This window comes from Canis lupus, chromosome 33 (assembly GCF_011100685.1).
Source record: "Canis lupus familiaris isolate Mischka breed German Shepherd chromosome 33, alternate assembly UU_Cfam_GSD_1.0, whole genome shotgun sequence".
NCBI lineage: Eukaryota > Metazoa > Chordata > Mammalia > Carnivora > Canidae > Canis > Canis lupus.
The window spans coordinates 6,459,768-6,477,358 of record NC_049254.1 but is presented as its reverse complement, the minus strand read 5'-3'; the positions used below and the strand labels follow the sequence as shown (position 1 = coordinate 6,477,358).

The following is a 17,591-nucleotide window of genomic DNA, read 5'->3' as shown; positions in this document are numbered from 1 at the left end:
TTTCCAAAAAGGATATCAAAACATCCCATTAAAAGATGCTCCACATCGCTAATCATCAGGGAATTGCAAATCAAAATAGAAATGAGATTTTACCTCACACTCAATAGACTGGCTGTTTTTAAGGAGACAAAACAACAGGGGTTGGCAAAGATTGTGACGAGAGCCGTAAATGTTATTGTTTGTTCAACCACTGTCTAGGACAATATGGAGATTCCTCAAAAAATTAAAAATAGACCTACTATACAATCTAGCAATTCCGCTCTTGAGTATGTACCCAAAGGAAAGGAAAACAATATTTTGAAGAGATATCCGTATTCCCATGTTTGTTGCAGCATTATTCGCAATAGTCAAAATATGGAAACAGCTTTAATGTCCATCAATGGATGAGTGGATAAAAAAGATGTGGTGTTTATACACAGTGGAATATTATTCAGCCATGACAGAAGAGGATATCCTGCTTTTTGCAACCTTGAGCACATTATGCAAAGTGAGGTAAGTCAGAGAAAGAAAAGTACTGTATGATATCAGTTATATGTGGAATCTAAAAAGGCCAAACTCATAGTAAAATGGTATTTACCATCAGATGAGGGGTAGGGAGATAAAATCATGGTATTTAAGGATATTTGAATGAGTAGTCAATAGGCCGTAGAGAATTAATGCACATGTAGTGAATATAGGCAGTATTGTACTATAATATTGTAATGAGATAAATATTGCTACTTTGGCAATCATATTACAATATATAAACATGTCAAAGTAGCATACTATGCACCTTAAATTTACTTAATGATATGCCAAATATATTCATTAAAAATCATTTAATTTTAATTTGAATACAACAATGCCACCATGAACAGTAAATACTATATTACATGCCAAATATTTTCTTTTTTAAGTTTGTCATAAACTCCACTCTGGAACAAGTGATTTTGCCTTTTTGGTGTTATATTTCCCCATTTATAAACTAAGGAGTGCTGAATACAGATTTTTGAAAATTCCTTCTTACTACAAAATTGTATGGCTCTCAATGCATGTAGGGGTAGTTTAGAGCTACATCAAAATGCATGATCTTTGAAATATTTTTTAGTAATATATATATAAATAACAAATTCAGTGTAATCCAGTAGCAAGGACCTTTCCATCTTTTGAGGGGAGGACACCTGATGACCTCTATCTCATACCATTCATAAAAATTAAGTTGAAATGGATCCTTATTTGCTAAATGCTCCTTATTTGCTAAGTTGTTTTCCTCTATGCCCCTCCCTAGGTCCTTCATGAAATGTTCCTTCATTTTTAGTATCTCCAACTCTTCACCTCTAATTCTCTCTTAAACTCATTCCTGTCAAGCTGTCACTGTCCCCAATCCTCTGAACTTGCTCTTACCAATGTCACCAATAATCTCCACACTGCTGAAAGTCTAATCAATTTGCATTTCTTATTATGTGACCTATCCTAATGATCATTCAATTTTTCTTAATACATTTACTTCACTAGATTTTTATTTCCCAGAATATTTTTGTTTTTTGTTTTTTAAATCTTATTGGTTTTACTTTCTCAGATCCCCTCACCAGCCCCTCCTTATCTTCCAATCTCTTAATGCTGGAGTATTGCATGTCTGTCATTGGTCCTACTCTCTTCTTCATGTTTGTTGACTTCCAATGCAGTCTCATCCAATCCTGTGTCTTTAAATATCACCTCAGGCTGAAGATTTCAAATTTATATCTCCAAACCAAACTTCACTCTAGAATCCCATACTCATATATACAACTATGTACCTGCCGTCTCTACTTGGATGGCTAGTGGACATATTCAACATGTCTGAAACCAAACTCTTGGTTTTTCACCTCCTATCTCATCTATTTGCAGCCTTCCCCATTTTGGTTGATAGCCTCCTTCAAGTTACTTAGACTAGAACTTATGAGCTTTTGACCCCCTCTTCTTATACTCCGTAGATATCAGGAAATACCTGTTGGAATAAGCCTCAACATGCATGTAACATAACTACTTCTTACCACTTCCTTTTCTATTGCAAATGTCTGAACTATTATCAACTCTCACCTGAATGGTTACAGTGGCTTCCAAACTATTTTCCTACTTCTGTCTTTGTCCCTTTGCAATTCATTACCAACACTGACTTCAAGAATATCCTTTGAAAGCATAAGTCAGGTCAATGGCACTTTTTGCTCAAAATGTAATCATGTATCCCTGCTTCCCTTAGATAAAGCCAAAGTCTTTAAAATTCCTACAAAGTATCTACTTGACCTGACCCTCCTTTCCCATTACTTCTCTGACCTCCGTCTTCTATAATCTTTGCCCCTGCAAAGATAGCAAAAATCATTTTGCTCTAACCATACTGACTCTCTTGATTTCCTTCCAAGGTACCATTATGCTCCTTATAAGGCATTTGCCTTAACTATTTCTTCTGCAAGGATACATTTTCACTAATATTCACCTCTTTTATTTTACTTATTTATTTTTAAGATTTATTTATTTATTTGAGAGAGAGTGCAAAAAATGCACATGAGAGGAAGGAGTACAGGGAGAAGGAGGACCTCAAGCAGACTCCACACTGAGCATGGGGACAAGGCAGGGCTCCCTCTCAGGACCCTGAGATCATGACCTGAGCTAGAACCAAGAGTTGCATGTTTAACTGACTGCACCACCCAAGGGCCCCAATATTCACCTTTTTAATGTCCCTATCATGATGTTTAAAATGTATGTTATAATATCTAATGTCTAAACTAAAGTTTTAAGAGAAAAGATGGACATTCCATAAAGAAATTTAGATATGAGAATTTCTCATCAAATATTACTTGAAATGTATTAGTTATAGAGCCACACATCTTTTTATTTCTAACAATAATTTGTTATAAAATATAGTATATACTCTAATCTTCCAGTATCCGAATTGTCCATAATATTATTGAATTGGTGTTAATGTTATTTAGGAGATTGCTTTTAATTAATCCTTTTTTTTTCCCTTCTGACTCATTGACCCATAGAAAGCAGTATCCTGCTGAAATGCATTTGTTTTCCTTTTTACACTTTTGAGTAAAAGTAATCAATGCAGTGTTCACTCAAGTTTCATTTCCAACATCCCTCAAAAATGTTTACATATTCCCTTTCCTCAGCTTACAACTACCTAAGAAAAGCCTTTCTGGGGAAGGAATGGGGAAATTGCTGTGTTATTTACTTGTATTCTATTGCAGTGTCCTTTCTTAAGGGACCTGACTTCTTTGTGGTTTGTTTTTGCTTTTTTTTTTTTTTTAAACAAATTAGCATGCATCTTCCCTAGTCCAATACTGTAAGATTCAGCCTTATTCATTCTCCTTCAAAGCTATATAGTGCTTATCTCAATGTTGGAGTGTTTTATTCATCTTTAGGATTGAAAAAGTGAAAAAATTAACATTTAAAACTTGCCTTAAGGACCTTGCCTATAAGAAATGTTACTCTTTTAAAGAGAAGTTAATTCATAATACAAATGACAAAATTTTCACTTTATGATGTTGAGTTTTATGAGTTTTTAAATTACATTAAGTTTTAAGTCTAATGACAGTCAAGAAAATGTAATTTGCATTTGCTGTTCTGCTTTCTGTGATCCCATTCATATTCTTCCTTTCTTCCTCATTTTTTATTTTATAAATATATGAACACCAAATATGCACTGACTATAGGCGAGGTCCTGGAATGTTGATACACATCTGGACAAAAACATTCCTTTCCATAAATTCAACAGGTTGGCAATAAATTTCTGCAGCAGACACTTGTGCAAACAGAATCCCTGAAAGGAATGGGACCACATGTCTGGGAAACTAATGATGCTTTAGACAAGATACATAAGGTTTAGCTTTTAATATTACTGCCTAATGCATGGTTATTTAACAACCAGCCAACAAAGAGAAATATACGCACTAAACTGTGAAAGAATATTTTATAAACAACCGTCATGCCTCTGTATATATGCTTGAGTCTAGGCAAACACACCCAGAGGAGAATTCCGTAATTACCAATGCACTATGTTCAAATATGGATCCAGGAATGAACCAATTAGAATTGCAGAAAAAAATCAAAGAGAATACAAATACAGGAAATATTTTGCCTAAATTTTCTCCTCTGTTTCAGCCAGATGAACAAATTAATAAATCCAACATGTATACTTATTAATATAAAATTAGGTTTTTGCCTTGTAAACAAGTATTTTAAAACTATAATTTCGAACTGGCACTGTGATAGGCAGAATGGTGGTCCTCAGAAATGCCTGTGCTCTAATTCCAAGTATGTTTAAATATGTTATATTACAGGGCAAATGAGACCTTGTAGACATGATGGAGATTACAGACCATTAAGTGAGGAGATTATCCTGGATTATCCAGCTAGCCTTGATTTAATCAGAGCAGTTCTTAAAACCCAGCTTTCTCTGGAAGCAGAAGAGATATGCAGCACAAGAAACACTACAGGGAGGTGATAGGAGAAGGAATCAGAAGAGAATTAAGTGTGAGAATTCAGCATGCTTTTTCTGCTTTTAAAAATGACTGGGCAACATGCAAGATCTACAGAGAAGCTTCTCAAAACTGAGGGCAGCCCTTGTCTGACAGCAAAGAAGCAAGGACCTTAATCCTAATTTGCAAGAAATTGAATTCTGCCCACAACCTAAATGAGCTTGGAAGGAGATTATTCCCAGGGTCTTCTGCTAACAGCCCTGCTGGCCAACACTAACAGCCCTGCTGGCCAACACCTTGATTTTGACCTTCTGAAACATGGAGCAGAGTAACTAGTGTGATAATAGATTTGTGTTTTTCAAGCTGCTACTATAGACAACAATTCTTTAGTGTTTCTAAGGCACCTAGCTTGGTAGAGTTCCAAATATTCAAATTTATGTCCATTTTTGTTGGTCTTATAGTCTATCAGAGAGAAAAAAAGGCTTACTGAACATCCATGTCCCTAGACAAGCTCATAAAGTCTTGATTTAACTTATATCATGCCTTACGTGTAGCACTTGTATTTTAATCATGTCTATCCATTCTGTATGCCATTATTTCTATCAATGCCAAGTCTCAATATATCTTTTTTCTCTCTTAAGGGCAACACTTTTGGCATTAGAGAGCATGATTTGTGTTAGGAATCTGCTGGGGTAGTAACTCATGAATACCAAAAGAATTTCATTAGTGGGTATACCCTCTCAGGGGTCTGCATTGAACAATAAAGGAGATTCTTCTGCATGAGAAATTTATTCCCTTGATAGTTTTTAATTAGGTCTTTATTAACCATCTATTGCATGCTAGGAATTATCTTAAGGGTAGAGGAAACAGAGGTGTATTAAAGATCATGTTCATGGTCTTTACCTTCACAGAAGTCACAGTCTGGATGAGAGAGATATAGAAAGAATAAAAGCTTAGGAGGAGTTGAGACTCTTGGAATTGCTCATGGAAGGCTTCTCAGAAGAGAGGGCTATTGAACTCATTGAGGCTCATAGAGGCTCTAGAGAAAGGACATATGGATAAGGAGGATTTGGATTTGTTCTATTTAAGGTGTACATCATGTTCAAAGATATCCAGAGGAGAGGTACTAGAAGCAGTTCAATATTTCTGGAGTGTAAGGAGAGGAAGTGGATGAGTTAAGAATGAATTAGTAGGAAGATGCCAGATCATGAAGAATTTTATGTGTTATGCAAAAGGCTTGGTAGGAGTTTGGAAGTGTAGACGCTAAGTTCTTGTAAGTTTCTTTATATCTTTGTAAGCCTTTATATCCTCAGGTATGCATATGTACACCTGTGTATATAATTGTATGCTTGTGCTAGTGTGCAGAGTAGATGCTTTACACCATTTTTTAAAAATGAATGATTGGGAACAAAAATAAAACAAAGCCAGAAAGCAGGGAAAAGGAAGAGAAAAAAGTTAAAAACTGGAACCTGTTTTTGAAAAGAAGATGTATTTCCTGAATCAGAGAAACAATTCAGGGAGAAATGGGATCAGAAGCAGATTTTGATTAGGTAGTCTCAATGTCAAAGAGAAAAGATCCAAAATAAGTCATGAGAACTGGCTTTAACTTTATCATTTCCTGACATTGGGTACAACAATGTATGCATTATTTATGTAATCTTAGAAAATGAAAATTACTTGTTACCATACTCAGTAAATTTATAAAGTGTTTGTATTAGACTCATTTAATTTTTTTGGGAATGTGTCATTAATAAAAATACTGTTCATAGGAAATAATAGACAATGAAGTAAATAATCATTCTTTTCAAGCTGGTAGGCAATCACCTCATTTTCAAATATGGTAGAGTTTTATGATTTTGCCTGAATGTAAATCTTGGATCCAATTTATTTTAACACTTAAGGTAGATTTAGTATGCCAGAAATCAAACTATTGCTGAACAAAGTTAAACTGCCTGAATATGATGATTTATCTCATCTGACCTAAAAGAGCAAACTAAAAACAAAAATTATAGCCAGTCAGGACAGACATGCTTATGTAAGAGTAACTTCCCTTCTTATCATTCCAAAAGCAATTATTTCTTAGTGGAAAACCTGTCATTTTACCCCTTGGGGAGGGTTCTATAAATGTGGTGTATTACCTCAGCCTAACATTCCAGGAAAACAAAGGAGCATTTTATTCTCTGAACCCAAATCTGACTACCTCCTTTTTGAATCGAGCTCCAAAACAGCTGGAATTGAGACAATGGACAGAGTAGACAAAAACTGATCTTGCTTCAGTGACTTGGATATTTAGCTTTGAAAGAGAGTCTACACAAAGGCTTTTTGGTGTTAAAAATATAGTGATTTTCACTTGAACTGTTTCCATAATTTGGCTATTGTAAATAATGCGTAAAGATTGAGGTGCATGTGTCCCTTTGAATTAGTATTTTTTGTATTCTTTGGGTAAATACTTAGTAGTGCAATTGCTGGATTATAGAGTAGTTCTATTTTTAAGTTTTTAAAGAAACTCCATACTATTTTCCAGTGTGGCTCACCAGTTTGCATTCCCACCAGCAGTGCAAGAGGATTTATCTTTTTCCATATCTTTGCCAACACCTGTTGTTTCTTGTGTTGATTTTAGCTGTTCTGACAGGTGTGAGGTGATATCTCATTGTAGCTTGGATTTGTATTTCCCTTATGATTGTGATGCTGAGCATCTTTTCAAGGGTCTTTTGGCAATCTGCATGTCTTCTTTAGAAAAATATCTATTTGTGTCTTCTGTCCATTTTTTTACTCATCAAATGATATGTGGTACATATATGCAATGGATTATTACTCAGCCATAAAAAATAATGAAATCTTGTCATTTGCAATGACATGGATGGAGCTATAGAGTATTAATGCTAAGTGAAATGACAGAGAAAGACAACTACCATAAGATTTTACTCATATGTGGAATTTAAGAAATAAAATCAATGAACAAAGAGGGGGGGAGAGAGGCAAATAAAAAAAACTAGTCATTCATATGACTTTCCCTCCCAATATGTTCCTCTATAAGAGGAGGAGAATCTTCACTTACTTTTGCTTTAGCATTTCCTAAAGACAGCCCCTACCAGGTCACCATCTTAGTGTGAACTCTGACATTAAGGATGGGTACAAATCAAAGTGGGTAACTTAGGTTGCCACAGGTTCAGCAACTCAGTTATCCCATGTTAGTGTTCTCTTTTCAGAAATATATCATTCATAAAAATGTATCTCTTTTTAAGTTTGGAATGAAGAAAAAGTCAATAGAGAGAGGAACTAATAGGAAGAAGCGTTAGATTTGGTTGGCAAAATTGTAGTGTTCAAAGAAAGAGGGCTACTCTCTGTTAGGCTATTCTGCTATGAGGACAACATGTTTGGGGTGTTCCACCTTCCTAATTGCCATACTCCTGGCACTTCCCTCTGAGTTTTTTAACTATGCTCCATTCCCAAAATTGGGTGCAGCCTCCTTTAACTGAACTTGGAACTTCACCTCTCTGAGCCTCCATTACCTTAACTGAAAAAAAAAAAAAAAAAAAAGTCTTATGTCTTCTAGCTCTATGAGTTTTTGTTTACTTATAATCTTTAAAACTGAGATCTTTGGGTACTGAAGCAAATTCTTAAGAAATGAATCAAACTTTTACTTTCCTCCCTTCCTAATAACATATATCTATCTACCAGGTATCAGACATTGTATCATCTTATTTTTTCTGCTGCTTTAAATTTTATGCCACATATATTAGATTGCTAGGGATACCATAACAAAGAACTACAGATTGGGTGGCTTAAAGATTGGAAATTACTGTTATGGAGGCTAAAAGTTGGAGATCAAGGTATTAGCAGAGTTGGTTTCTTTTGAAGCCTCCCTCCTTGGCTTCTCGATGGGGATTTTCTACCAATGTCTTTTGTACATATCTGTGTCTTAATTTTCTCTGCTTATAAATACACCAGTCATATTGGAATAGAGCCTGTTCTGATGGCCTAATTTAACTTAATTACCTCTTAATGATCTATTTCCCAGTACAGTCACATTCTGAGGTACTAAGGGTTAGGATTTCAACATATAAATTTTGGAAGGACTCAATCAGCCCATAATACCACATATAGATTCTATACACCTTGTTCTCTTTTTGTATATCTCAAAGCCTCTTAGCTAGATCCATACTGAATACTGTTTGTAGAAACATTCGGTCTGTCAATTCCTAAGATAATTTGCATGAATATGATATACATAAGGACCTTTGTAGATTTTGCTGACATAGAATTCGTGTGTGTATATATCGGAATGCCTAAAAAGGAAAATGTGGATATAGAAAGGGATACAAGAGATAAAGATAAATTTTATTCCTACCCTATCCTCAGCCCTGATCAAGTGTTCTTGATCGCATAAAAGTTTCAGGTAAAAATTGTTGTAAGGCCCAGATAACATCATCTTCTTCGGAAGCTATGAAGACAAAAAATGCAACATTTTTCTTGAAGAAATAGTGTTTTTTCTTTACGGCTTCCCTTACACGTATCCTGACTACTCTGTCACAGATCACAGGACAACTTTGATATGCTTGGGATTTATATAGCCCCAACAGCAGATTGCTATGAATCACTGATGGAGAGAGGGAACAAAAAGAAGACTCAGTTTTGAGGCTGCTGGATGAGGAGACCACAGTAGAAGAAAATGGAAACCAAATGAAATTTCAGGCAGCCTATAAGGGGATGAGGTTGAAGTCATTCTTGCAAACTTTGGGATCTACTAAGAAACATGTAGTGCTTGGTATTTATGTAAAAGATACATAATTTACACCCACAACTGGTGAAGCTGTGGCTATTTGGGTCACATTTATTAATCATCGCTTATTTCAACCATTTTTGCTTCCTCTTTTTTCCACATTGAATATTTGGTGAAAGATCCATCACCTCCAAATTCTGTAGAGCTGTCAGAAAATAAACTATGCCTTTCAATAACTTACCTACTCATTCAATGTTTTCTTTAAGTCATTCCTTACACAAGAATAAATTGAAATCCTAGTACAGGGTAGATCTGTTTCCTTATTTTCAAATCTTAGAGTTTTAATTTTAATAGATTCCTTTAGAAGGGGAACAGATATTTAGGTATTTGCAATGTTCTAGAAACTGCTCTCAATTAGTATCAAAGAAAAAGTCTAAGTTATTTCATTATTAGTCACTGAGAATCAGGAGGCAATATGTATAACCATGATTTTATGGTAGGCAATCACCTTATGATGTTAACAGATGCATTTTTAGCCTAGACACACACAGGTGTTAAAACTCAGAGACAATTCTAAGAAGGAAATATCGGAGGGAAGAAATTTTACTAAATCTCTATGTTAGGATGCCTGGTTGGCTCAGTGGTTGAGCGTCTGCCTTCGGCTCTGGTCGTGATCCTCGGGTCCTGGAATCGAGTCCCACATAGGGCTCCCCGCGGGGAGCCTGCTTCTCCCCCTGCCTATGTCCCTGCCTCTCTCGTGTCTCTCATGAATAAATAAATAAAATCTTTTAAAAAATCTCTATGTTAAATATCCTAGAAGGCCCTCAAATGAATATCAGATGAAGAATATCTTTTCTCCCACTTTCTTTGGTGGGTAGGGTTTTTGTGTTCACCTGACACCAATAGAAAGCAAATGAAAATAGCTAAATTTAAGATAGACAAAGCTTGATGTAAAGTTTTGTATATTACAAATGCACTACTAGGTAGTATAATTTTAGAAACATGACGAAGGAAGATATTTTCAATAAGTGATAGTGGGTCTCTGTTATTGAAGATTTTAATGAAAATCCCATTTTTCTAAATAAGAAAAAATGGAGAGCTAGTTCTTTTTGCATGTTATTCAAAAGAAAATGTAAAAGGAATTAACTGAATGTACATAATCTGAATATACCATCCATCTGATTGGAGAAAAGATTCAGATATTCTCAAGAAATAAGTTTTTAAAAAGTAAGTCATATCAGAAGTCAAAATACAAGCTTAGGATTTGTAAGAACTTTCCAAACTGCATATGTGACCATGGAATTAGGATGTTTTCAAATTTGACAACTAATTTGTGCTAAAGTGGGTTATGGATGCCAGACCCAAATAAGTAGAATAGATTTTAATGTTTGTTTTGAGTGAGATTCAGCACTTTGGACAGGGAGACCAGTATTGTCTGGAAGGTTTTATGTAATCAACTCCTTATTATGGAATAAGAACTAGAGATTTTGAACCATTAGGATAGATTAGGGAATCAGTAAAGAAAATTATCTCAGTTTAAAAAGGTTTTATTGGGAACAATAGAATTTCTATTAGTATAAACTCAACTAACACTTTCTAAACTAGACCTTAATGGTGTACTACACACACTGGAATTTTCCACTTTTTTTAGTTTTTATTTCTTTAAGTATGGTTGTTTCCACATGCATTGGTCTGAGCATACTCAAATTATTTATCTGTACTTTTATGTCTTTTAGTTGTATTTGATAATTTATTCATTATTTTCTCTTTAATTACTATTAGATGCTGACCCTGTAATTTTTACACCATTTTTACTCTAATATTCCTCTTCTTTGAATTTTAATCCTACTTTCTGGATAATCCTCTTGCCTTATTTTGCTACATATTTTACCTTTTTTTTTCCCTTTAAGTTTCAGCTATTTGATTTTAATTTGAGAGTTCTTGTTTTCCTTTTTCTCTTTTTTGTAACATATGTTTTTATTTCATGATTACAACAACATCTTAACTATCTGAAGCTATTAAATATTAATTTATTTAAATATCTCTCTGCATTATCTCTGTTTTCTGTTTCTTTTATTAGATTTGCTTGGTTTGCTTTGGTCTCTCTTTTCCATATTGGAGGCTTTGAATATGTGTTGATCTTTGCTCTCTACAAGACTATGAAACTCAACGCTGACTAGAGTTCTGTGTGCCATGGGTGTGGCATGCCAAGTAGTGAGCTTCCTTTAATAACTGGATGAACAATTGATATTCCCATCTCAGATGCAACAGATGTCAGTGTGTGTATATCAGTTTTCTAGCTCCTCTAACCTTATGCCTGGGGATTGTTAGCCTCGCTGCTAATGATCAGGAGGCAGGTTTGACAAAGAGGCTGGGATCTAACTACTTAAAATTCAGACTTACACTTAATGTCTTTATCTTCAGTCTGGAATCTCATGCTTGCCCTCCTCCGTGCTTGGTGTTTCAGTCTCAAGTCTCGCTAACTCAGTTTCTCTGAAACAAATTCCTTCAGGCTCCTGGAATTGAAGAAGGGAGGCAGTCATCTGATGCTACAGAGTAGAGTAGACACCTAGGGCCTAACAACTCTGTATACAGGCTTTCAGATTCCTGTTTTCTGCCTCCTACCTAATCTCCACTTCTTGCTCTTTCCTATGCTCCTAATTGTTGAGCCTTCCTAAAATCCTCAGAGGTGGTTTGGTTCACTTTTTATCAGTTAAATCCACTTCCTCCACTATACCAGGTATTTGAATTTGGCCTTTCTCTCTCTGCTAAGATTTTCATAGTTCCTCTCTTTTCTTTCTTTAAATATCATAATTTAGGATTGTAGATATATTTGAGTTTGGTTAAACAAGAAGCTTCTATTTCTATTTCTTTAACTTTCATTTTCTTGTGACTTTCAGTGAAAGAGAATGGAATGGTTTCTACACCTTGAAACTGGAAATCTAATGTAATACCTTATAACTCTGATGATAAAATAATAGAAATATTTGGGAAAAGAATATATAAATTTAAGACTAGGCTATTTTAATGTAGCCAGCTCATTCTAATATTTTCACATTGTCCTGAATATCCAGACATGAGTCTTGATTTTGACCTGAGCATCATATTCTTGTCTTTGTTCTTTGATTTTTTTAATTGAAAAATGGTTGCATGCTCAGTCCTAATAATAGAATTTCCATATTTCACTGGTACAATCACTAATGTGTCCTTTTCTCCTCAAACTTGTAGACTTGCCATCTCCTCATTTAATTACTTTAGTCTTTAAAAAGATTTTATTTATTTATTTAGAGAGAGGGCACATGTTGCGGGATGGGGTTTGGGGGAGATAGAGGATCTCCAGCAGACTTTGCACTATACATAGAGCGTATAGTGGGGATCTCATAACCCTAAGATCATGACCTGAGCCAAAGCCAAGAGTTGGTCACTTAACCAACTGAGCCATTCAGGTGCCCCTGCCATCTCCTCATTTTTGCTTAGTAGATAGCATCACTTTGGACTTTTGAGCCATCAAGTTTCTACTTCTTCCACTTTCCTCACACCAAACTTTTGCCTCCTTTATTACTATGGTGAAAAAGTAAAAAAATAATGCCTCTGCCTAAGTCCTGGATTTCATCTTTTACTACTTTCTCAGGGCCCTGCTCTTTTTATTATTTCTTCTTTCTCCTTTTACTTTCCATTGTCCTATCTTGTCAACATTTTAACATGAGTTAAACCTCTGTCTTGAAGAAAAACCACCTTTCTGAATTTCACATTTCTAATTTCGAACTTACTCCTTACCTTCACAAAAAAACCTTTTTGAGTTTTCTGCAATGGCTCTGTCCACTTCCTCACCTTTCACTTACACCTAAACCTATTGCAGTATGGCCTCATATGTATCACTCTATAGACACTATTCTCATTGAAATGAAAAACAAGTTTAAACATGGCTTTCCTGTAGCCTAATACAGTGGACATTAGCTCTTACAGTGGTTAACTATGGTCCAACATTTAACACTATTGATCAATCCTATATTCTAGGAACACATTTTATTTCATTTTCATGATAACCCAGTATCAGTCAGGATGAGTTAGCTTTTGCTACAGAATAAGACATCCTTTATATTTGTAGCAGATTGAGTTGGGCTCTGATCTGCCTTGTCTTTAGTCTTAGACACAAGCTGATGGAGCAGACATTATCTGGAACATGGTCAATTATTAAAGAAAATGGAAAAAGAGAGCATGATAAATCAGATACTAGTCCTTTTAGCCTCAATAGAATTAATATATTCCACTTCTGTTCACATTCCATTGGCCAAATGGGTTTTGTGACCCCACCCATCTCTAAAGGAGCAGAGAAGTGCAAGCTTACTAGGTGCTTCCTGGAAGTAATTTGGGAAAAGCACTGTAAAAGACCATTACCACCTTTTGCCATAAAACTGCCTAAAATATTCATATCTATGCAAGCAATATAAACCAAACTATACATTCTTTGAAGTGTCATTTCAGCCATATTATCAACTGAATGAATCAATCATGATTAATAATAGCCACATATATTAGAAATAAATATATTTAAAATAACTACCTAAATTGTACTGAAATAAAATACATACCTCCCTTTCTTCTATTTCCACTATATACTTATATACTTATACTTAGAGTATAAGTATCTACTATATACTTGGCACAGTGATAAATGATGAAGATTAAACAAAATATGACAAATAAGGGGAAATACTGTATAAATCTTGTAATTCTTGGTTTTGCTCCTTATTCGTCAATGAATTCATTTCACTTATAAAAAGTGAACCTGAAAATATAGTTATTGTTGCCTACAAGATAGAAATTTGAATAGTGACTGGAAATGTGAAACTCTAGACATCAAGAACAGAGAGCATTCCAATTGTAAAAATTCTTCACAGTTCCTGTTTAAAAAAAATCATACTTTTTTTTTTTTCCAAATGCTTCTTGAAAACATGCTGAGATGGAAAGAAAGTTAGATCAGAGATAGTACTGGGAGTAGACAGCAAATCAGAAGTCTAGTTATAAATTACTTTTTAGGTGGAAAAACCATGCTAGCACTTCCCAAATCAGGCCAAATTCATTTTAGCTTATGCAGTTGTTTCCTACTGAGTCAGTGCACTATAGAAGGCAAAGACATCCAACACTTCTGTAATAGGTCAAAGAAAAAAATGTGTAACTGGAAGAAAGAGTGTGAGGCTCACTAGAAGCAGGTCAGTGCTGCTCCAAGATCACTGCACGGAGACCTTAAAGGGTGACTGATTTTTATATAGAGTGTAGGAAAAATGTGTATGACTCTATGTATATGGATAGGCATTCATTTAAACAAGTTTGTGTTTGGTTACTTTTTGGAGGTTCATGATTATTTTAGTTGGATCCTTAGGAATACGGGTGCCTTTCAAAAGGAGGACATTTGAAAAAGTGAAACATTGACATTTATTAAATAAAAAGTGTAAATTGAGTTGGAGGATGCATATACATCATGGGGAAATGCAACTGTTATCAAGATGTTTTGTGGTTGTGATATTAAACATTCAGCCGATCCACCAGCAAGCTCTCCAGTCTGCTTTATCTAAGATTCCCTTGAAGGCTCACATCAGCATTCTATGTAAAAACAGCTAGTTGGCTGGGTAGCATAAAGAGAGCTCTGGCGGATTTCCTTTACCAAAGCAAGTCCCTGATCTCACATCTGTCCTTTATTCTGGAATATCCTTGGCTGTTTTTATGTAGCTCTTCAGTAGACCATCAGAGTTGGCTCAAGGGAACCAGAGGAAAGTGGCAAGTGTCCCACCTAGACCTACTTCTTTGGTTATTCAGTTGTTGGGGAAAGTGCAAAGGCATGATCTCCTGTGGAGACTTGGCTCATGATAAGTAGAAGAAAATATCCATATTAGGAGAGTTGTTGCAAAGTCCAAGTTAAATATGACACCCTTCCTCCCCTCGGGTTCCCATATGTGGATATGCATGCTTGACAGAAGGATTAAAACATTTCTGGTTTCATCTGGCTTAATTTGGCACATGTCAACACCATTTCTCTTCTTAGAGTGGTTGCTTCTCTCTGGCCAGGTTCCAATGATCTCACAGCGGAAATTTTCAACGTTAAACTTTATGTGCGTGAAATATTTTAGAGATTTAAAAATTTTTGTTTATTTTAAGGAGAAAATGTCAACATGAAATAAAGTACTAGGAATTCTATTAACAAATTGAACTGAATCATACATGTAGTAGAGATGATATCAAATTTGAACAAACATAGCCCCTTAGCTACTTACTACTAGTTTTGCCACCTTAGACAAGTTATTTCACTATCTATGCTTCATTCTCCTCTTCTGCAAATGAGGATAATGTAACTGCCCCGAGTTACTGTGAGAATTAAATGAGTTAACATATGTAAAAAGTGCTTACAGCAATGCCTGGCACATAGTTAAGGCTCCATAAATTTTGGTTATTGCTGCTGGTGGCCTATTGCAAACATTGCCCCAGGTACTGTAGGACAAGCAGTGGTAAATGAATGATGGTCTTTACCTTCAAGATGTGGAAACCTAAGAGGTACACATGAATTATAATTCAACTCAGGCTTCTATAAGAGCTATAACAGAGACACAAATGCAGCTGGCAATACACAGGAAGGGCAGGCTAATGATGAGGGCTGCATTTGATTTGAGTCTTAAATTATGTGTCAGATTCTGACAGGTAGAAGGAGAAAAAGAGGTAATCACCAAACATTCTAGTCAGAGGATACAAATAAGGATAAACTTATAAAGATAGGAGATAGACTACAGCATATAGTATCCATGTTACTGACATTTTCTTTTTCCTGTGCCTAGTGGCAGCCATGGCTAATCTATTTCAAAATTCTTTTCTGCTGAGCCTGCTTTGCGTGAGTCCTTCTTAACATAGGGCTCAAGAGAAGTTCCTGGGTGGCTCAGTTGGTGAAGTATCTGCCTTTGGCTCCAATCATGATCTCAAGGTCCTGAGATCAAGCCCTGCATCAGGCTCTCTGCTCAGTGCGGAGTCTGCTTTTCCCTCTCCCTCTGTGCTCAATTGCTCTCTCAGATAGATAAAAATAATCTTAAAAAAATCCCCTAACATCTTAAAACAACAACAAAACCCAAAGGGCTCAAGGAACAACAACTTCTTGACCTTTTTGGTAATGAAATCTGTTTGCCACCTAAGGTATATGATAGCTTTGTAGTAAGGATGAATGTAGTAATAGATAAATTTGAAAAAGAAAACCAATAATGATTACCATATATTGAGTATTCATTATGTATGTTCACATGTGCCTATTTAATTCTTACAAATATATAAGATATGTATTCTTCTTTCCATTTTATATGTAAAGAAACTAAGACAAAAAGGTTAAAACTATTTCCAAGGTCATTTAGCTAGAAAATGTCGGAATTTAAAACCAGAGCTTTTAAAACTTAAAAGCTGTATTCTTAATCACATTATAATATTGGATCTCTTAAAATAAGGAGTCAAGCTGAAGTTAATCATAAGACAGCCTTTAATTTCATGTTAAAATAAAAAAAATCTATTTTGCATATAGAGGGAAACTATTGAATGCTTTTGTGCTCTAGGAACAAAACTTCACTGGCAGGATGAAAAATATTGGCAATAAGGATATTGGAAATGGGATGACCAGTTTATTGAGAGAAAAATGGGGCTATGCATGGAAATGAGATAATAGAATCAAAGTATAGCTTCCAAGTGAAAGTCATAGGATTTGGCTGTATGGAAAGAGGGACATTTCTGAAAGTTTACATGTGGCAACTTGACAATTGATATGGGCAGAAAGATAGTAAATTAAATTTGAGATATTGGTGGAATATACAGATGGGGATTTTCTATCAGACTGATTCTTTCTTTCTTTCTTTCTTTCTTTCTTTCTTTCTTTCTTTCTTTCTTTCTTTCTTTCTTCTCTTATGTAAATAAGGTTTAAGATGTTAGGTTTTGTTCTCATCAAAAAATAGTGGACACTGTGCTAATGAAACTAAATATTTTTAATCTATATCAAGAATGTGTACATCCTTCAGTAATATTAAAGAATGTGTGTGTGTGAGAGAGAGACAGAGAATAGAGTTGTAGGATTTAATTTAAAATAATTGTTTGATATTATCAGAGAAATTCTCTAAATTTCTCATTAAATCACTTCTTTATAAGCAACAAGTTAGATTTATTATGTCGTTGTCATTCTTCCATGGCAGAGAGTCCTTGCCCAGTCAGAAATAAAGTCAGTGCCAGGGCTCTCGGCAGTCTGACCTACTTAGCTAGGATTTTTATTGGGTTTGTAGCTGAATTCTACTGAGAAGATGTCAGAATGGTAGCTCCTGATGCTGACAGGCAGTACAATAACAGTGTTGTTGGAAAGCATGCACATGGAAGCTCAGCTCCTCCCTTTCTTTAGCCATATTGGAATCCCTTGA

The 17,591-nt window shown here is 35.1% G+C and overlaps 1 long non-coding RNA gene across 7 annotated transcripts in view; it reads left to right on the top strand.

Annotated features, from left to right (window-relative positions):
- LOC106558158 overlaps positions 1–17,591 on the top strand; it is a 287,505-nt gene that overhangs the window by 126,102 nt on the left and 143,812 nt on the right. The window contains exon 6 of one of the 7 annotated variants that reach the window (XR_005383197.1): positions 333–492. The exons of the other annotated variants lie outside the window; for them this stretch is intronic. This is a non-coding gene — a long non-coding RNA (uncharacterized LOC106558158). The remainder of the gene's footprint in view (positions 1–332; positions 493–17,591) is intronic. 7 annotated transcript variants of the gene reach the window in all.